This window comes from Vombatus ursinus, unplaced genomic scaffold (assembly GCF_900497805.2).
Source record: "Vombatus ursinus unplaced genomic scaffold, bare-nosed wombat genome assembly UNPS02014805.1, whole genome shotgun sequence".
In the NCBI taxonomy this organism is placed as follows: Eukaryota; Metazoa; Chordata; class Mammalia; order Diprotodontia; family Vombatidae; genus Vombatus; species Vombatus ursinus.
The window spans coordinates 18117495-18140568 of NW_020954583.1; the positions used below are offsets into that span (position 1 = coordinate 18117495).

The 23074-nt window shown below is 37.0% G+C and overlaps 1 protein-coding gene across 14 annotated transcripts in view; it reads left to right on the forward strand.

Moving 5' to 3' along the window:
- Window positions 1-23074, forward strand: part of MAP4K4 (mitogen-activated protein kinase kinase kinase kinase 4) — a 265608-nt gene that overhangs the window by 82148 nt on the left and 160386 nt on the right. The window lies entirely within an intron of this gene.

Genomic DNA, 23074 nt, shown 5'->3' on the forward strand with positions numbered 1-23074 from the left:
CCCCCCCCCCCCCCCCCCCCCCCCCCCCCCCCCCCCCAATGTTCAGCGGCTCCTTATTGCTTCTAGGATGAGATACAAACAAGCATGGCCTGGAATTTTAAGCCCTTCACAATATTGTTCCTATCTAACTTTCCAATTTCTGTTCATATTATATCTTTTCACGTGGTCTCTTTTTTCATTCAAACTGACCTAGTAGTAGTTCCAGTATTTGACATTCCAACTCCTATCTTTGCACATGGTCCCCCCTTCTTAGAGATGCCCTCTTAGAATCTCAAGCGTCCTAGCACACAGTTCAGGTGCCATCTTGGACAGGAAGTCTTTCCTGATTCTTTCAGCCTTCATCATTCACATTCTTTCCTTTTTGAATTTGCTCTTTTGAATTTTTTGATTTAATTTTATTTCATTTTTCTCTGTGTTTTTAAGATTTAAGATCCTTCAGGACACGAACTGTTTTATTTATTTGTTGTTTTTGTTTCTTGGTCTTTGTGCTACTAGTAACACAAGCCGTGCCTTAGTGTAGCAGGCAGGTAATAAATATTTGTTGAATTAAATTGAATGTAGGAGAAATGGGTTGTGGTAGGGACACTAGATTTTTACTTGTACCTTCTGGGAGAACCATTGGGAGTTCCATTTCTTTTCATACTAATGAGCTATAGGACGGCCTCCTTCAAGTCATATTACAGAATAGAAAAATTCTGAGATCCTGTAATGACCTAGTCTTTATCTCTTCCACTCAGTCCCCAGTTTAAATTAGTAGGGTTGTTGAAAGATCAGCCAACATAATGTATGGGACCGTAAGCTCTGTCTGAACAAGGATGCTACCTTGTTCTCCTTTATATGCTTCATAATGTCCTGCCTTGTTGATGCTTAGCATGAATGAATGCAAACACTTTGAAAAAATGTCTTCTTGAGTCACAGCTGGATTTCCAGAATGTTTTGTATACTGTGGAATTTTTGTTCTTTAGGGTTTCATCTTCAAGAGTCTTATTCGTCTTGTGTTCTTTTGGGGAGTTGGGTTTGCTAGCATTGCCAAGGAATTCAGGGAGGTGAGACTTTTTATTAATTATGATTTGGGGAAAATTTATTAATTATGATTTGGGAAAAAACAGTTTAGATTGGGATATGATGTGTTTAAAAATAAGTAGGTATCTATTCTGCATGCATACAAAGCTAAATCTTTGACAAGAAAACTCAAAAATAATTTTTTAAGGGAGATTGAATACAAATCTTACAATTAGGTTAATGTATGTAATATAATATAATGCTGTAATAATCATTGTAAAAATCACTTAGCTCTCCAAAGAATTCAGAGCTTCTTAGGACTCCTCCACCCCCTCACAAAAATCTATATGAGTACAAAAATAATAAGGTTTTTTTGGGGGGATAGGTGGGGGCTTTTCTAATTAGAACAAAATTGATTAGTTTATAGAAACATTTTAAGTGTTCTTTTAAAGAGAGCTTATTAAATACACTAAAAAATAAAAACAAAATAATATTTTTTCCTTTATCAGTACTTTATCAGAGCTTATTAAATACACTAAAAAATAAAAACAAAATAATATTTTTTCCTTTATCAGTACTTTATCAGAGCTTATTAAATACACTAAAAAATAAAAACAAAATAATATTTTTTCCTTTATCAGTACTTTATCAGAGCTTATTAAATACACTAAAAAATAAAAACAAAATAATATTTTTTCCTTTATCAGTACTTATGGAGATTAAGACACAATTGTGTTAAGTGTGAGAGGTGAAATAATGAAATAGAGTCAGTTATTTTCTAGGATGGTTTTAATGTTTTTCTCCCTGGAGAAAGAGGGATGGATTAAAACTAACTTTTTACTTATCTCCCATTTCTATTTGGAGGATCTCCCAGTGCTTTTATTTGTAAATGATATTGTAATGTTACCACCTCAGCTCCTCAATAAATCCATGGCAGTGAGAGATTGGTCTAACCATCCGCACTGGAAAAAGAAAGTGGATGAAAACTGCACCACCCAAATATGCCACTCAGTAGGATAGCCCATCTAATTAGTCCATCAACATGTGTTTTTTCTATAGGTTTTATGGCCTAGTTAGTAGATGGTAAGTAGGTCTTTGGAGTTAGGAAAACCTGGAATCAAGTTCTGCCTCTGATGTATCCTGGTTTATTTGATTTTGAGCAAGTTGTTTAATTTCTTGGTATTCTAGGCCAATCTTTAAGTGTGTAAGATACAGAGTCAGGTATCGACAGATTGGTGTCGGCAGTTTCCACACCAGGAATTGCCTTTTGGAATTATTATAGAAGTAAAATCACGGATTTGGGGTTAGGGGAAAACTAAATAAAAGCAAAAATACATAGATTTTATAGGTGTAGCAGAAAACCATTGAATTGTCCAGAATTGAGTAAAGAGAAATCAGACTAAATTGCATTTAACAACATGTCCCATGGTTTTAGTAATGCAGGACACATCCAGGACAAAGCCCCCATCTCTCTAGAGATGGTATGTAGTCACGTAGTGGTTCATTTATTCTAGATCATGGAAATATTTCAGGTGAAATGATCAAAATACGTAAATATCCCAAAGAGTAGTGGAAAGGCACATATTTGGCATAATTAAATGGAGTCATGTTGCTAGGAATCATTCATATTTGAAAAGTAGCATAAAAGGTTTTGAGGATGAATAGAAAGGGAGCAGGGCCAGTCATGTGATAGATAAACATATGCCACAACAGATGTATAGCGTTAGTACACGGATGACCTCAGGTTATTAAAAGAACCAAAGGAAAATCTCCAGCATTTTGGACGAATCCTTTGTTGGAAGATTTATGAAGAATTGAACAGGAGGAGAGGGTGTGGAGAGGCTGTGATGTGCATAGCAGCAGAAGGATCACCTAGATGAAATCACAGTTTAATCAAGGAGCCAAGAGTCATGCTTATTAAAGATATCTGGGAATGCAGATGCAGACTTCAGTGCTGAAGAAGTGATCTTCCAGCATGATTTAGGTTTGATATTTACAGAAAATAGATTTATGGATTCTAGGTATAGATAGATCCTTTTCATTTAAAGTGTCCTATTGATGGGCTTTTTAAAAATCTGTCACTTATAGTGCGTGCCCATCCTCCACCCCATATAACCTTCTCTAATATTTGGATTCCCAGTACTTAGCACAGTGCTTAGCACACAGTAAGTCCTTAATAAATGCTTGTTGACTGGATTAGTTAAGAAAAACAATTCACCACTGTAGCCAGTGTCTGCAAAGATAGACATTTTTTACCTGTTAATTCGCAGCCCGCTCTGCAGGAAGGTGGGAACTGTGTTTCAAAATCAGTCTACTGATTTTGTCATGATGAGTCACTGTATTGATCAGGGTTCTTTTATCTATCTCTTGTTTTCCTTTACATTATGAACAGATTATCTTTGACAAATGTGGCCCAAATAATGTGTACCTTGAGTGTTTAAGCAGTTCTCAGATAAAGCAATGCGTAAAACCAGTTAATTAATCTATCTTCTAATCTTCCATTAGAAGCTAAGTACCACTGTATCCCTTAGAAGCTAAGTACCACTGTATTCCTGTTAGTCAAGTCAGTCATTGAGCCATGTATTAAGCATTTACTGTGTGCCAGGTATTTGGCTAAAAGACAGTCCTTACTTTCAAGGAGCTGACAGTGATGGGAGAGACAACATGCAAACAGCTATGTACAAACAATGTTGATTATCATTGCTGTGTTAGGGCTCAATGATTTAGTGACATTTCACCCCCAAATTGAACTTGAACTAACAACAGGGTACTTCACCTAATGCCTAGTCCAATTCTCTTTTCATCGAACTTCGATGCATCTCTAGGTCTTTGAATGTGCTTTTCGCAAACTTAATAAACTGGTAGTACTTGCAGATCACAGGGAAGTTTGTAGGCAGGGACAGCCTAGTAAATGCTTAATAATTGATTCAGGGGGAAACTAAAACATACCCACAAATCCACTGCACACACACTTCTAAGTTTAATCTGATTTATCATTTTTCCATCACTTTCTCATGTCTGGACAGTCAGCAAAACTATAAATCAAGCCTTGATTTGTAGCGTTTGCCGATTTCTGTAAATGTTCACTCTGAAATTTTTTTTTATTTTTTATTAATTTATTTTCATTTATCAATAATCACTTCCATATGCTTTTGAGTTTAAAATTTTTCTCCCCCTTCCTCCCCACCACCCTCCCCAAGACAGCACACAATCTGATATAGGTTATACATTTACATTGATATTAAACATATTTTCACATTAGTGATATTGTAAGTAATTCACTCTGAAAGCTTAACAGTTGGCTACGGTGTACCCCTGGTTTAAAAGGTACTCAGCATAGCCAGCTCTCTAGCATTCAGACATCTGAGAAATACACCAAAACTGATAATCTGGTGTGACCTTGATTCAGATAATTTGTAGATGCTAGCGTTTTAGTGCTTTGTAGAATCTCATGTTGGCTTCTTTCAACGTCTAGTAATGGAGTGTGTGACAGGTTATCTCAGACAGGAAGCACGGTTGAATAATTGTTGTGGTATCCAGACTTTGCTAATAACTGTGGTAGGATGTTGTTTTATCTGTGCTTGCATTCATACATCTTATTTTTACCTTTTTCCAGTCTCTCCAGAATGAAACCATCTTTTCTTTGAATGCTATTTTTCTGATAAAAGATTATGTTTGAGCTTTTTCTTTGAGGAAGATAATTTAATCACAGATTTTCTTTGATTGTTATTTGCATCTATTTTTCTTTATAGGTGGCTCATTACAGACAATTATGCAAACTGTCTCCCTAAGTATGTGATTATCTTGAATCTTAGGAATATGTTCATATCCTAATGAGTCAGGGGGTACTAAAATTACATTTTATCCACACCCACTTAAAGGATGTGATTAAGTCTTTTTTGAGTAAGAATTTGATTTATTTCTTGTGTGGATGACTAGTGGCTTTGGGCAGTAGATCAAAATGCATAATGGACATGGATTATTAACATTGCATTCTTTTTAATGGTGCTGATTGCTATGACCAAAATTTATGCATCAGGAATAAAAAAGACAAAGTTGACTATTGGAAGAAGAAAGGAATGCTTCAGTTCTGTCCATATGTTATTCTGTTAATCATCAAACATTTAATGCCTACTCTGTGCCAATCATTGTGCCAGATGCTGGATGATATAAATAAAAAGATTGAAACAATCCCTACCACCCCGAGAGTACACTGAACCTCATTTAGTGTGTCAGCTATTGCTTCTTCTTTCGTTTTAATGTTTAGTTTTTATTGATACCTTTTGTTTATTTTTTACCTTCATTTCCAGATACATCCTTCTTCCTTTTTCTGCCCATTGAGGTATCCCTTGTAACAAAGCATTAAAAAAAGGGGGGGGGGAAGACAATTCAATAAAACCAAGAGCACACAGCAATCAGGTCTGGGAGTATATTCAGGATTTGACATCCATAGTACCCTCCTCTACAAAGGAATAAGGCATACTTACTTATCTCTATCTAGTTCAGGGTCAGTATTGGTCATTATTCAATTCAAGCATTCAATTACTTTTTATTGTTCTTTTTGTAGTCATCGTATCGCTTCATAAGTTTTCCCATGCTTCGAAATTCATGTTCACTGTTTCTTATAGCACACTAATAGTGCATTACTTCCATATTCACTAGTCAGACGAGGGCCAAAAATTGGAAACAATCATTACTACAAAAAGCCTTTCTGTGAATATTTTGGTGTATGTATGAAAGATCTTTCTTTATGTCTTTGGAGTTCCTTGACCTCCTTTCAGTATATGCCTAGCAGTGAGATCCCCAGAGCAAAGGGTTTGGATTTGCTTTCTTAACATAGTTCCAAATTGTTTTCTAGAATAGATGGACTGATTACAGCTCTTCCAACAGAATATTAATGTGCCTGTATTTCTTTAACTCTTCTAGCATTGACTTCCCATCTTTTGTTTTCTTTGCCTATTTTCTAGATATAAGGTATTTTTGAATTTCATTTGTTCTTTAGTAATTTGGAGTAGTCTTTTATATGACTATTAATAGTTTGCAGTTCTTTTGAGAACTGTTTGCTTTATTGCTGTGTTTCTGTTCTGTGAGCCTCTGTTCAATAAATACCTCTTCCTTTATTTTAATGCCTATCTCCTTTAAGAAGTTGTTTGGGGGGGGCAGCTGGGTGGCGCAATGGATAGAGCACCGGCTCTGGATTCAGGAGGACCTGAGTTCAAATGCGGCCTCAGACACATAACACTTACTGGCTATGTGACCCTGGGCAAGTCACTTAACCCCATTGCCTAGCCAACCAAAAAAAAAAAAAAAAAAGAGGTGGTTTGGGGCAACTAGATGGCACAGTGGACAAAGTACTGGAATGGGAGTCAGCAAGGCCTGAGTTTAAATCCTGCCTCAGATGTACAGACACTAGCTGTATGTCCTTTTGTAGGTCACTTCACCAGCCTCTTCCTGGCTCAATTTTTTTCACCTATAAAATGGGGTATAATAATAGAACCTGCTTCACAGGACTATTGAGAGGATCAAATGAGATAATATCTGTAAAGCTCTTTTGCAGTAGTTAAAGCGCTATAATAAATGCTAGCTGTGATGATGGATGATGATGATGATGATGATGAAGATGATGAAGAAACCTTCCTTCAACCTGCCTGTGTGGGTTCCTCTGTCTTGGAATAGCACATTGTTTTTATAACACTGATGCACTTATGATGTAAGACTGTATGTTATATGTTTTTTGCTTCTTAGTGCCCTACTAGAATTCAAACTCAGTGAAGATTAGGAACTGTCTTATCTAAATTTTTCAGCACCTTCAATTACATATACTATTTTGTACACAAATTTTGGGTTGACTTAATGACAGGGGTGGCATCCCTTGGTATAATGTGGAAAGAACACAGAATTTGGAGAACCTGGGCTCTAATTACAGCCCTGCTACTTTTTAACTTGTATGACCTTGAACCAGTCACTTTTCTCTAGTGGCTCAGGATTTGGAACCACAAGACTAGGGATTTGAGTTCCAGCTCCTATGCTACTGCCTGTGTGACTGTGGACAAGTCACCTGACCTCTGTGGGTCCCACTTACCTCATCTGTAAAATGAGGGGTTTAGTTTTGATGATATCCTAGGTCCTTTTGAGCTTTAGGTCTTTGATCTCTCCTAGGCCTTAGTTTCTTCATCTGTAAAATTGGGAGTTTGGTGCAAGTGATCTCCCCTAAACCTTATGAATGAAGGAATAATCTGCCATGTAAACAGCTGAGAGTAGAGCTTTCTTCATGTCTTGACCATTTTAGATATGACCTCTTTTTCCTTCATTTTCCAGTTTCTGAACCCCATGAAGAGCTCTGTGTTATGCAGACTTTGTGGCGAATGCATTGTCTTCCTAGTTTATAAAGGCAGATCATAAGCATTTAAAAAAAAAGTTTCCCAGGAGGTAGAATATGGAGTGATATTGTAGCCAACAGAGGTGACATGGTTCCTCGGCAACCTCCCTCTGGGGTTAGAGGAGCTAGTTATATATCCAATAGAAAACCCAAGGAGGTATTTTAAATAAGTGGTGCCTTCTTCTCTCTGGGCAGTGTTCCTTCATCTGCTTTTTTTTTTTGCTCAAAGCTTGAATGCTTTTTATTCTTTCTCTCAGTAGTAAGATAATAGTGCCAGATCTCAGTAGGGCACAGGATATAAATGGCCACAGTGGGTATTAAGCCTGCTCAGACTCTTCCTATTCAAAGCCATGGTGGCCCTTGATTATAAGCCTGAAAAGAAAATGGAATTTATGTAGGTCTGAGATTTTACTTATGTCCTATATTTGCTTAACACAAAAATTCAAATCATCTTTACTTTCACCATTTTTTTTTACCGATTATTGAAAGTATGAATTATTTTATATAACTTCTACTTAAGTAAATCCAAAGTTTTATCATGTGACTTAAAACTGGAGTAAAATAAAATAAACACTTCTTTTAATGTTATATTTGTTGCTTTAAAAAAAAATTGGTCCTTTTTTATATACATCACTGTCACTTTCTAATTAGTCCTTCCTTTTAGAATCGACCCTTGTAACCATTTGCAACCATTTTTTCCTCTTTTTTTGTTTATGTAGTCAGAATTACATAGTGACTTATTTTTAAGGATTATGTGAAAATCTAATGTGCTAATAAAGTTTAAAAGAAAGTGTTCAGGAGGAAAGGGAAGAGACTTTGTACCTTTATAGTCTGCAATAAAGAAGAAAAATAATGAGCAGGTGGGTAAATTATTAAGGGATTACAATTTACTTTAACAGTCTGTTGTAACAATTAAATGGGGTCATTCTTATCTGGACATGTTAAATTATGATAAACTGGTAGCTTTTTGGCTTTCAACAGCAGATATCTGGAAGCTAGAGCCAAGGGAATATGGTAGCCATTTTTATTTGATGTGGGGGTCTAATTCAGAAAAACAGGAAGACAAAAACCTCCAGCAGCAAACACCCCACCAAAACCTTGAAGGAGATAAAGACGTCCTACCATCAGCTGTCACCTAAATTTTGCTGAGTTTGCTGTAATCTAAATTTTATTAGATTGTTACTTCCAAACATTTTATGCTGAGGAACCTACAGCTACTACCATGTGGAATGATCTTGAAAGTATATGAGCTTCACCCATTTCCCCTACAGCCATCAAATTCTGGTTTCTGTGTTCATAAACTCATCTTCTCTCTTGCCTCTGGTAAAGATTTTGAGGTAAGAAGGGGCATTAGAATTAGAAGTCATCAAATCCCACCAATACCTTTCATTTTATAGACAAGAAAACTGAGGCCCAGAGTTATTTGCCTCAGATCAGTTGAGTAAGTGCCAAGGCCATAATTTGAACCTCAAGTCCACTGATTTTCACTGTACCACACAGAAAATTAGACTTTGTTGTTGCTATCAATTGTTTTTAATTAGTAAGATAGGATATAAATATTATAAATGATAAACTTATATCTAATAAATAAAAATAAGTCTGGATATTCAGAATATCCTTTTAATTTTTTTTTTAGTATTTTGGTAGAGACACAAAATTATTCCCTTTTATATTAAAAAAATACGAACAGGAAAAATGTGTTACGTACCTTAAAAAAAGCTGAACAACAGAAAAGTTGGCCTAGTGCCTGGATGTAGCACATTGGGGGCTTTCCCAGCCTCTTTTTTATAGTATTGAAGAAGTGTGTTCCAGAGTAATCGTTCCCAGGGATGTAGCTCTTTCCTGAAGATAGCTACTTTTGACCTTCCTGAGTCCTTAAGGAAAGGGGGTAGTGGTGAAGAAAGGTGGGAGTTAGAGGTGAATGGAGAGAAAGCGATGCCAAGCACGGGTGAAGTTGCTGAGAGACTGGGTGAGAAATGAATGCCACTGTTGACTGAACTCTCCTTAACCCAGTTAGATCTCCGCTGACCTATTTATTGGGGAAACTGATTTTTAACCTACATAAGGGGATGGCTTGGGGGACACTATTAATTTTCATATTTTACCTTGTTCATTCCTTTTCTTCATGTGCTATATCTCATTTTGTACTCTCTTTAAAATAAATTTTCTGTTTTCTGTGCATCTGGGCAGTTGTCCATGTTCCGTGGGTGCCATCTTGAGGGTGTGAGCAGCTCCAGCATTGTTCCTAGCTCTTTGGCAATGAACACAGAACTGCTATTGGTTGAACCCATGTAGGTTCCACCTTCCCCCAGTTTTAAACAGAACAGGGTGAGTGTGGGTGGCAGATTTATAATTGCATCTTGATTCCTGTTATTAGTGAGACCAGCACACTGTTGCTGTTTGTTCTTTCAAATAATACTTTAAGACACACAGCTCAGTGATGGATATGATGTTTTTTTTAAGAATTGGAAACTGTAGTGAGCAGACTCTCCATTGACCTGGTTAGCTGCCATTCTTTAAATGGTGGCAAAATCTCTACATAATTTACTGGGAGCTCTAAGAGTGAAACACAATGGCTTGACGCCTTGTGATTGATGGTTGAGAAATCTAATTGTTGGTGGTAGTGATTTTAATGACCATGCTACATAAGTAGTACCTTTTGGTTGGGATTTCAGTACCTAGTTCTCACTGACACATCCCAAGACAAGAAAGGAGAAGAGATTCGACTATGTTTTGAGTTTATGCTTTCTAGTTTAAAATTTTGTTTAGAGGTGTTACTGAGTCAATAATAAAAGATTAACAAGAAAAGAGTTACTTTCTAACAATTTTCACCCCATTACTCTTCTCCCCGCTCATTAGCTGGCTTTACTTGCCTTCTTAGAGTCAACTATTTCAACTGTGTTTATTTGGTTTCCTGCCCTCTTGGAGAAAGACTATTAGATTTGGGATTGTTGGTCATATATGTAGCGCTAAAAGGAACCCTTGTTGTTGTTCAATTGTTTTCAATTATGCCCAACTCTTTATGACCCCATTGGGAGTTTTCTTTTCTTTTTTGGAGGCAATTGGGGGTTAAGTGACTTGTCCAGGGTCACACAGCTAGTGTCAAGTGTCTGGTCTGAAATCTAATTTGAACTCAGGTCCTTCTGACTCCAGGGCCGGTGCTGTATTCACTGCACCACCTAGCTGCCCCCTATTGGGAGTTTTCTTGGCAAAAATACTGGAGTGGTTTGCCATTTCCTTCTCCAGCTCATTTTACAGATGAGGAAACTGAGGCAAACAAGATGAAGTGACTTGCCCAGGGTCACACAGCTAGTAAATGACCCTACAGGTCATCTAATCCAGAGATGTCAAACACTTAGGGTTCTTATGTTAGCGTTCGTTCATCTAGCCCAACAGTCCCTCTCACCGTAAGGAAATCGAGGACCAAGTAGATAAAATGACCAAACCCAAGGCATTTATTCTTATTAGAACCCTGTAAAAACCTGTAAGTCAGATTTACTTGAAAGATAAATTAGTTGATAGAGAAGTTAGGAAGACCTGGGCTTCACCTCTGACATGTATGGAGTTGTGTGACCCCAGGTAAGATAACTTAACTTCTGATTATTCAGGCAATTCTCTGAAACGCTTAAGTTATAGCCCGGGTGCTTGTTCTTTGGTAGAAGGAATTTCCTTACAAGGGGAGTTTCCTGTATCAGTGAAATCACAGGTCCAGACCATCTCTTCTATGTCGCTTGCCCCCATCACTCTTAAAAAAAGATTCATTCCAAGTGTCCTATGATGTAGCAAGGCTGGTGCATTTGAAAATACGGTTATGATGATTTATTTGGAACTTTGCGAACACCATATTGGGTAAAATGAGGCTCACCATAGAATTGATGGTTTCCTTAATGGAAAAGTGTTTTTCTTTTCACTGCTAACAACAACAATAAAGCTTTAAGATTTGCTAAGCATTTAATGTTCATCTTGTGAACTTTTCCAAAGACCTGGGTTCAAATATTATATAAACCTATTATCTCAGTCCAGAAAAAAGTCCTGAATTTTACATTGAAACCTTCTTGGTGTATCTGGTAATTCTGGAGATTGAATTTTAAATTCACTTACGGAATTCTCAGTTCCAAAAGATTAACTCCAGAATTTCTTGAAAAGTGAAGAATTTTTCTGAATGTGTACAAACACTCATTATTTGCTTCATACTGCTGTATTAGCTTCTCCTAAAGTGGTATACTACTGTAACATTTTGCATGTAGGTGTTTAATCAATGTCAGTTAAGTTATCAGATCCCTTTCTAACTCTGGTCCTTGGTGGGCATGGTTTATGTAGTTTCCCAGCAGTCCTTAACTGCTAAACCAAGGAGACAGGAATTCCCACCATAAGCAGACCAATCTCCAGGCAAATGCCACAATTTAGTAACCTGACTTCCTTCCACCCTTGAGATCCTGTAGGATGTGTGAGCTCTCTTGCATGAGAGTATGATAAGAATTAGAAAGAGGAGGTGGGGGTGGGGGGGAGAGGAAAGACCAGTCAACAAAGCAAAAACCCCAAAGCGGATGTGTCTGTCTGAGGCACCCCTCGCTGAGCAAACAGGAAGGGAAGCTGAAGGTCTCAATGTGTGCTGTGTTTTGAATCGGTGCCAGTGTAGATGACTTCATATCAGCCCTGGACAGGAAATAGATGTCCTTCAGAAGAGCTGTTCTCTCTGTAGGCAGGTGTTCTTCCTAGGTGGGGTCTGTGGAGGACCTGCATGTTTGAGGCTGAAAGATTAAGCATAACTGACTGTATGGTGTTTGACAGTCATGTTATTCCTCTACTTTATAGCATATAGAAGTAATTAAATTCACAGTTTCTCTGCATAGGTTAATAATTTTAAGTGTTTCCTAACTTTCTTATAAACTGTTTTTCACATTGGGCTTGTCTTTGCTAATAAAAATATAGTTTTATTTATTTTGAGAGTCACTCATGATATAGTGGAAATAGTGCTGGTCTTTGAATAAGGATTCCTAAGTTAGTTCCGCTTTCTAATTTTGTAACCCTGGGCAAATAACCTTACCTATCTGGATCTCAGTTTTCGCATCTGTAAAATGGGAATAATACTTGGAACTGCTATCTCATAGGATGGTTGTGAGGAAAGTATGTTGTAAACTGTATGAGTGACATATCATGCAATCAGAGAATCGGCTGCAATTCCATCAACTACCTAGTCTTCACTCATACACAAAGTGAATTCCCACTATAACATACTGGACAAGTGGTCCTCCAAGGAGGTAGAACTCACCAGTTCTTGTTCGGGGACATTCCATTTTTCACAAGCTCTAATTGTTAGGAAATTTCTCTTGATCTAAAACAAATTGGCTGCTTTAAAACTTCTACCCATTGTTTCTGGTTTTGCCCTCCGGGGTCAAACTAAATGAGTCTAATCCCTTCTCTGGATGGTAAATACTTTTAAACAGTTCTCCTGTACTCCCTAGTCTTCCTTTCTCTAGGCTAAACTTGCCTAGTCACTTTTTGGCCCTTCATTACCTTGTTACCTGCTTAATGTTTGATAATGATAGCATAAAAGTGTATTATTGTTTTGGGCAGTTTTTATAATTATTTGGCAGTATTATAATTAGGGTATGGGATCCCTTTTTCTTGCAGCATGATTTCTTCAAGCCTTGGGGAGTTTCTGTTTTATTAATGTGATATTTTAAGGTTATCCAAGAATACAGACAGTATCAGTTCAATCATTCATTCAAGAAGGGGGAAACTCTTAAATGCTCTTTACTTTTAGGAAAGGAATGTCTTACACAGAATTCAAAGGCATTGAATTACTGAAATAACAGCAACCAAAAAAATCTAGGAAAAGGGGAAAAAAATTCCATTCTTTGAGAGTACTTGCTCCCATAAAATGGCCCTGCTGTGATGAGGGCTCATCCAGGTTAAATGCAGAGGTTAATAATATTATTTATTTATTTTTGCTTCTTTCTGGTAAATTGACTGGATTCCTGATTGCTGTGAAGTTTTGTGTTCTCATGGTCCCTGTGTAGTTACATGGCAAGTTTTCTTTTGCTATTTTTTTCTCCCTTATTGTTTCTTTGGCTCCTGCCCTAATGAAAAGGAGAGACTTAAACCCGGTAAGGTTTAGCTTTAGCCAAAAAAGGACTCTATCCTTCGTTGTCTTCAAATTCAATTGATCAAAAATATTTATTGAGTGTTTAGGAAAGGACTACTGGTGTGTAGGGCATTACCTGATGTGTGACCTACTTTCCCCTCTATAATAAATAGTAAAGAAATATAGTAAATGTTGTGAGGTATTACAAATGTAGAGAAGAGCCTAATATAACTAATCCAACAAGAAACTGATTTTGCAGAGAAATTTTGTGGAGCCCTCACTTGGAGTTCCATCCTTCTAAACCAACTAGAAGCTGATTGACTGCAGTCGACTTCTGATTCCAGTGGGGGAGTAGTGGCAAGGGGTGTGGAGGCCCAGACATAGCCACAGGAGGAGAGCCACCTGTTCTAGACATGTGGGTGGGTGGTTATCTGTTTTTATGCTTGCTTATAGCATGTCCTATTGCTTAGCAGCTGTGTCTGACACTTATAATACTACTATTGGGAGGAATGAAAGGTTGAGCAAGAGAATATCTTAAGGATTTTGGTTTAGAATGACTTGATTTCCTTTCAGAGAAAAATAGTTCTCTCTGTTGGAGTATATACTACATTATGTATACCAGAACCTTGCCATGACTTTGTTGAATTGCAGTGATGAGATGAGTGGATGCAGTCTAGACCCTTACTTTTGTTTTTAAACTTTAAGAAAGTATAACAGTTTGCCTGAATTTCCTGACTCAACATTCATTCAGTGAATGTTTGCGTATAGCACACCAGTCTGATTGGTAACAGAGTTTTCCATTCTCAGACCTCATGTAGCTCTTTGTATTTTCCTGAGTTTATGATTTAATATTAGATACTTATTTTCTGTATCTGTATTTTGTCTCCCTTGTCAACCAATGAGATTCATGGAGGCATTTACCAAAACCTCCCCTACTGTGTGCAAATGCATTTAATATGTATTTTGAAAATTTTCTTTAAAAAGGTTTTGAAGGGGCAGCTAGGTGGCACAGTGGATGGGAGAGCATTGGTGCTAGAGTCAGGAGGACTAGAGTTTAAATCCAGCAAGTTATTTAACCCTGTGTCTAAAAAAAGGTTTGACACCCTTTTTTTTTTAATAATTTAAAAAAACAAAATTTCTTCTCTACCATTCTTTACCTTCTTCCTATTGGACCCTCCTATATAACAGAGAAAAAAAGAATTAAAGAAAACACACTGACAGAATTACCATAACTGTCTGTTAATAGGTTTGATGAATGGGTATGCTGGGATACTGGTTTCCTGACCAGAAATCAATATCACCAGTTATGAATGTGTATGGATTTATGAAAGCTCATGTTCAATTATTCAAAAGCCAAAATTCAAGAAGCATTTATAAAGCTCCTACTGTGCACATGGCATTACAATGGGCCTTGAATTTTGTTATTTTATTCAGGAGCTCTTTTAGGGGTTGGGTCTCTAGAAATGGAGAGTCAGCATGAAAGAGAAGATAAATGCAATGATCCATTCACATAGAAGTTGAGCAGATTAACAGGAAGACTTTTAGATACCAGAACTGATCTATGGGTAAGGAGAGGTGGTTACTGTTGGTGCAGTCCAAAGCCAGTGGATTTATTTGTCTTAATGAAATAAGAGAGTTGAAGAATTTTATTGTCTTTGTTTAATGAATAATTCATGGAAATCTTCTCATTACATTACTTTGTGATCCTCTTCCTTCTGAAGCTGAGAGTGTTGTCTTATAAGAGTGTTATGTAGTTTCAGAAACCTTGAGGACTCATTAAATTTTTAAAAAATCTTAAAATGGCCATTTGTATTACGTTACTGAGTATCAGTCAAGCAATCAACATTTAACACTTAGGGGCCACCTCATCATTAGAGACTGGAGTGAAGAGGGATAATGGAGAGATGGTGTCAGAGAGATATGAGATGAAGAAGTTGAGAGGAGAGAGAGCTCTCAGCAAATGGTCGCAGTTTTTTCAATGAAGTATGAGGTTATGTCCTCAGCAGAGAGAGCATGGGGGTGGGGAAGAGAGGAAGTGTTGTGGGAGACTTGAGGCAATAAAAAGTTTAGAACCTCTGTGTTGAGAAGTATAGGGTATCAATTAGGAAGGAATAGTAGGATTGTCTTGTTCTAGTGAGGACCCAATTGAAACTGAAATAAATTTGTAGTAAACCTGGTGAAGTCTAGATTTCCTCTCAGCAGCACGAGTGGGAGTAAAAGAGGTTGATGGTATGAATAATTTAAGGTTGGAGTTTGGCAAAGAGATAGGACAAGGGAACATGGAATTTAAGAGTGGAGGCTTAGTGTAGAATTGAACTGGGTTCTCCAAGAAGTCAAAGTTGGAAAGGGAGAAGAGTAGCCACAACTTTGGTGCTGGCCTGGGATACACACAGATGGATGGATTGGAGGCCACAGTGAGTCATGAGGAAAGATGAACTAATAAAAAATTATAATCAAATGAAGGAAATGCAGAATTCTTAATTGTGGAAGTGAAACATCTGTGGGTAATGACAAGCGCAGGGGTCTGAATATCACTGTGTGTAGCTGTGGAGTCACAGAAAATGAATAGAACTGGGAAGTTAGGGTATGTGAAAGAATATAGGTGTGTGCGTTGAAGTGCTTTAGAATGAGAGGATTTGAATTAGAGAAAAGACTAGGAGTTGAGCATTGAACTTATTGAGAAAGGAGAGAGCATGTCCTGGGATTTGGAAGACCATGGCTACTCAATTTGGATTGAGTAGGGAGATAGACCTAAGGTTCTGGTTACTCTGTTTTTTAAAAAAAAAAATGTTGCTTTATACAAGAAGGAGATTTAAAAAAAAAAGTGTTGAAATGAGTTTTTCCTAATTATTTTGTGGGAGTAACTTTTAAAATATAATCTTTTGTATCTAGGTGAACCAACTATAAATAGTGTTAGTTATAAATTTGTGTGAGGAGGCTTTTGACTTTGAAAACTTCACTTAATAGAGACAGTAAAAGTAGTATCCCGGTTGAGGGATAGTTAATAATAAAATAGAAATATGAAAGAAGACATTTTTAGCTGCCATTTCTTTTTTCTTTCTGCTCTTTTTTTTTTAAAAGAAGGAACAATAGCATGAGGAATTTGAATTTATTGAATTAAAATTCTGGGCATAGCCAAGATGGGCAAATTGGAATACTTTTAACTTGAGGCAGCTACACTGGGGAAGGGTTGTTTTTGCCTGGCTTTCTGAGTAGTGTGTCATCGTTGAAAAAGTTGCAGAAATTGTTGAAGATTAGAAACTAGATTTTATTAGTATTTGGAAATAAGGTTGGTGTTTTTTTGGGTGAAGGGAAAGACACACAAAGCTGTCTATGTGGAGAACAGAATATTTTGGGTACAACTCTTAGGTATATTGGACAAGAAAGTAGGTAAAATATGAAAATTTTAATCAGAACTGAGATTGAATGTGGTTGAGATGGGGTGAACAGGAGGGACGGAGAGAGTGAGCTCAAGGATATCTCTCACTGTTTTGAGTCTGAAAGTTTTCATTTTTGTGCTTCTCCAGGAGAAAGGTTCTAGTTGAACTGGTCTTTTAATTAATTTGGTTCCTGCTAGGATTAACATCTTAATGTTGAGACCACAATTTGGTTATAAATTATGCCTGACCACCCATTTTATTTCATCTTACTCCTCTTCCTGCATTCTCTGGTCTATTGAAACTGGCCTGCTAGTAACAGCCTCTCCTTCCCTGCATCCTCATACTCTGCACATTCTGGGACCTGACCCTTTTCGAAGGTGATGTGTCACGTCTGGAATACCCTTCCTCTTAAGTGTAATAAAATCCCTAATTTTAAAGTACAGATAAGGCTCCATCTCCAGTGCAAGGCCTTTTTTAATCTCCATCATCTCTCCCCTCCCCCCTTCACATTTCTCTCCTTTCTACTCTACTTGCAGCCATCCTAATTTAGAAACTCATTGCCAGTTTCCTGATTTTTAGTACTAATTTCCCCTTTTGTTGCCCCTTTCCAATCCCATTTTTCACACTACTGCCAGAGTAACAGTTTTAATATGCAGATGTGGTCACAAGGCTCCCTTGTTCTAAATCTACTGTGGTTCTTCATTACTTGCTGAGGATAATACATACTCCTTAGACTGACTTTCAAGGTCTTATACTGTTGTTGTTGTTTTTCTTTCTTTCTTTTTTTTTTCTTCAGTATTTCCACATATTAACTCTCTCCTCTGTGCCGTTTCTCTTGCAGCCAAACCTGACTACTTCTCTATTCCTGATCCCATTCTGTTGTTTCTTGTCTTTCTTTGCTCACGCAATCTCCTCATATTTCTGCCTATTGAAATCTTTTCCTTCCTTCAAGGGGCCATGTTATCTATAAAGGCTTCCTTTCTCCTCCTAGTGCTTAGAAGTGATGTCCGTGACTCTTTGAGTTCCTCATATATATGACTTTTTCTGGAGTTCCCCTGTGCTCTTATCTTATTGCTTGGATTCTAGGTATCATCATTATTCAGAGGTTGTGTCTGTGTGTCTGTTTTTATTAGAATAAAAATTCCTTGATTGTCTTGCCTATATTTATACCTGTAGAGCTTATTAGCACAGTTCTTGGTACATAATAAGAGTTTAATAACTATTATTCTATTGTGTTCTATTCTTTATTTCTTCTCTTCCTACTTTCTCTACCAATTATTGTAAGCTTCTTGATGGACTTTCCTTTTCGTTATTGTGTCTCTAGAACCTTGCATATTGTAGGTGCTTAATAAATTTTAATTGAATCAAGAGTTCAAGTTTTTGAGTTTTTAAAATTCCAGTCAGTTGCAAGCATTTGTTAAGCCATATTTTATGCTAAGTGTTATGTTGCACCTTGGGGATACAAATACAGAAATGTCAGTCAGTCCCCTGAGGTTTACTTTCTGTTGGAGGGAGTGCAGTATATACATACATATAGGATATAAATGAAGTAGGATATATGTAATATAGGATAAATAAAACAAAATAAATACTTAATGACTTTGGTGGAGGGGTCATACTAACAAGAAAATCACAAAAAGACTCCTTTAAAAGGTGGCATTTGAGGTGAACCCTCAAGGGACTTAAGAATTCCAAGAGGCACAAGTCATTAATAGGGACAACCTTTCAGTTACACAGGCAGGAAGGTGAGAGATGAAATATATACCGGGGGAGGTAATAAGCTAGTTTGGCCAGGGAATAAGGTATGTGAAGGAGACCAGTGGTGTTAATTGGGGACACTGTAAAGATTCCTGCAGGCTACATATTGACTTAGTTTTAAAATGTAATATTATCTATGTTTTATTGTATTAAAAATTTTGTTAAGTATTTCCCAATTACATTGTAATCTAGTTTTGTGTAGTAGTTGAGAATGTTGTGGGCCACATGCATTTGACTCCTTTGGTGTAATCAACTTGGAAAAAATTGGCAAGAGGAGCCAGATTGTCAAAGACTTTGAATGTCAGAGAGAAATTTGTATTTTATCACAAAGGGATAAGGCTCATGCTTCTTGAGTGGGTTTTGCAGTGGTTACGCCTGTGCTTTAGGAGTATCAGTTTGTCAGCTGAGTAGGATGGGGGGGATTGGAGAGACATGAGGCAGGGAGTTCAAATACTTCCAAGACAAGTGATGAAATCTTGGACTAGGTAGGTTGGTGATGGTTTGATTTTTAGAGCATTGTATACAGTAACAGCCATATTGTTTTAAGAGGAACTTTGAATGAATAAGCCATTTTGACCATTATAAATAATGGAATTAACTATAAAGGACATAAGAAGGAAGAGGCTGTCTGTATCCAGAGAAAGAACTGATGCATAGAAATATGCATGGAATGATTTTTACACACACACACACACACACACACACACACACACACACACACACACCCCCCTACCCCTAATGGTAGCCATGTCTAGGGCAGGGTAGGGGGAAGGAAAAAAAAAGGGAAAAATTTGCGTAATAACTTTATTATATATTTAAAAGGAATAGTAAGTTGTACGTAATAGATTTGCAACTTCAAATAAATCTTTTTTTACTTATACTACATTATGGAAATACTTGTTTTATTCCAAAACTTTAAAAATAAAATAAATAAAAATTTTAAAAAAGATTGTTTTGGCCAAAGTACATTGGCTATGTTAATTTAAGTAGAAGCAGTAATCAGATTAGCCAGGTATTTTGATAAGAACATTAAGTATTTTGATAAGAACAAGAATGTGATTCAGTTTTAAAGTTGAAAAAAACATTTTTTTTGTAGTGGTGTTACATTTAAATTATTAATCACCAATAGGCTTTATCACTTGAGGAATTTTGTGTTAAAGGGACGCTATGAAGAAATCTAGTGTTTCCTGAATGATGGGCATGAGTGTGGATATAAGCAGAACCCTTCTCTCATGCTCTGTTAAAGGTACACTTATTTCAACCTACTTTCTTAGGCAGGCTGTCAGTACTAGTTAAAATTTACCACTTGCTATTATGTACTGTATGTACAGCTGCTACTGTTAGAAGATTTCAGTAGTTTTTTTTTCTCTTAGTGGGACTATTTCCATATTTTTACATTATTCAACATAGTTATCTTCATCCCTGCTGAATTAAGCAACTTACAGAGTTTGTGCCAAAGGTATGGCATTTATTGCCCCGGATTCATGGTGATGTGATCTAAATGCTTGGTTTTGATTGGGGCATCAGAGTCAATTTCGCTTCCTCCTGTTATGGTATTGGTTAGTTCTTTAGGAGCTGGTATAAATTGTCTTAGATGTTATTCAAAGACTCAAAACAGAAGCATTGCATTCTAAACATACTTGGTGGTGAAGTGAAATATAGTACATGGAGTTGATTCTTTTCTACTTACTCATCTTTGCTTTCTTGGATGGAGAGCCTCAGGCATTTAGTGTTTCTTAGAAGTTCGTTTTTCTTTTTTCTCACTTTGTTTTGCTGCAGTAGTAGGAATGTGAAAAGTGCTGGCAGAATCTCATTTCCCCTGTAGTTTCCATGGTTTTGACTTTAGCGGTGCTTTGGGAACCTTATGACATGCATGCAGTCACTGACACAGTGTGATAAAGTAGAGCTGGACTTGAAAATCAGTAAACCCTGGGTTCAAATCCTGCATCTGAGTGTTTCCTACCTGTGTGACTGTAGGCAAGTCTCTTAACTTCTCAGCCTTACTTTCCTCAGCTGTAAAAGGGACATGTCATGACATACTCCCTCTAAAGGGAATATGTAATAAACTCATTGGGTTGTCATGAAGATCTTCAGAGCCTAGTATGTGGTATTTAAAAAAGAAATGATTAGGTTTCCCACGTTAATCTAAAAACCATTTACTAAGCACCTACTATGCACCAGGCATTTACATGTTAGCTTCTGGTAAAATGTAATTGAAAGGATTTCGACCTAGCTAGGTCCCCTATTTTAAGTACTCTTGTTAAGAAGAAAGAAAAACCTTAATCTTGAGGTATAGGATCTAATTTTACATGGTCTTGTCCTTGTAAATCTGTCAAACCTCTCACATATGCTCTTATTCTACTGTTTCTAGATAGGAACCTCCATCATGGGTTTCTTTCTCCCTTTTCTTAATAATTTCCGATCCACCTGCATGGTACAAGGTTGGAGGCTTGCAGATAATATCTGTGAATAAGCAGAAGTTGGCTATGATATGCTTTAAAAGTGTTTGGAGGTATGGCATGCTGAAGCATAATGGAAGCTCAGTTGCAAAGGTCTGTCATCTCTGCAATGGGGAAGCTGAGGTTAGTGGATGTCTTGAGCTTGGGAGTTCTGAACTAAGTGGACTAAACTGATCAGATGTTCCCACTAAACTTAGGCATTTATAGGATGAGTCCCTGTGTGGTGTATCTGGCCCAGATTGGGACATTGAGTAGATCAAAATTCTATTAATGATTGTAGTAGAATAGGCCTGTTCTATATTTCTAGCATGGGTCAGATAGGGAGAGAAAGAAATAGGAAAGAAGAAAGAAAGAAAGGATGCAAGGAAGAGAAAGGAGGATAGAAGAAAAAGGAGCAAAGGAAGAAAAAGAAAGGAGAAAAGAAAGTAGGAGGATAGCAGGAAAGAAAGAAAAGAGGGAAGTGAGAAAGGATAGGAAGAAAGAAAAAGGGGAGGAGGAAAGAGAAGAAAGAAAAGAGAAAAGAAAGGAAGAATAATAGGATTTCACTGTTTTTCTTTTTCCCCTTCATCTGGAAAAATTCTTGATGACTTTTCACTAATGACAGACTCATATACATCTACAAATGTGCTATCTTCTGCCCTCTTCATTTTTCAGAAATTGCTGTGATTTGATATAGATGTATGTTATCTCATGATTGAGATAACATATGGAAGAACTTTGAGATATTTAGAAGAATAGTGATGTTTAAGTCCCTATTAATTGCATCCTTAACCAGCTTAAATGGCTCTTGGTGATGTCTGAGCAGTTGATCCCTTCCTCTTGTTGACTTTCGGATTTTCACCGGCCCCTTCTTGGAAAGGAGTATTCAAGCATTGTGGCTTGTGGTTCAAGGCAGAACCAGCTGAGCCTGTGAGTTAAACTGGTTACATGTACACTCTGACTCTGGGATTGTTTAGGTACAAACTTGAGAAGCAATATACAGCTCTTTCATCTTGTGTTAGGACCATATAATTAATCATCTGGTCACACAGATTTGCTGAGAAATAATGAAATTTGGGGGGCAGGGGTGTGTGGAGAAGAGCTATATTGTTGGACTCTTTACAGTGTAGCTGTGAGGATAGAACATGGACCTGGAAGTCAGGAAACCTGGACTCTGGTTTTAGAGCTGTATGGCCTTGGGCAATCTACTTAACCTATCATCTATGTCTAAATAATACTTGTTTTACCTATTAGGAAAGACTATGAGGATAAAAAGGAGATGTTATAAGGGAAAGAAAGGTAAGAAATGCCAGTTGACGTTGGTTTGTCCCCAGTTCCTCTCTTTTTTGAGTCTTTTGCATTCCCCAAAATTACCTGCTCCTTCTCAGAGGGCTCTCTCAACACAGCCATTCCAGTGATATATTTTTAAGGGGAAAAAAATGATTTGAGCTTTGCCAAGGTGTTATGTTGGTTTTTGAAACTTCTAATTGCAATTATTATTATTATTATAATTATTATTATGAAATAATAAAATAATACAAGTAACATTTAAATGTAATCATCCTCTGAGATTATTTCCAGTTTATCCTGGATTCACTTCCACCCACCTTTATTTGTATGTTGTTTGCATGTTGTGGGTCTCCCTCACCCATTATTATACATTCTATACTTTATTATATATTACACACCTTGTTATGTATCCCCAGAACTAAGAACGGTTCCTGGCACATAGGAATCATCACTTAAAAATTTTTTGTTTACTTGAGCAAAGTAATTCAAACTTTTGACTTTTTAAAATTTATTTCCCCTTTTGGAATGATTGACTGGACCAGTGAAGCCAGACTTTACTTTATAAAAAAGATACTCTTTTCCTTCACTCCCTGCAGCAACTACTTACTCTGCCCTCCCCCCTTTGTTTTAACCTTAGCCCTGTCAAAGCACCTTTTCTGTGCTCAGGGAGGAAGGCTATCTTGGGCTTGATTGAATTCCATGTTCTGTATGATAAGCAGCTCTTTCTGTTCTTGGTATG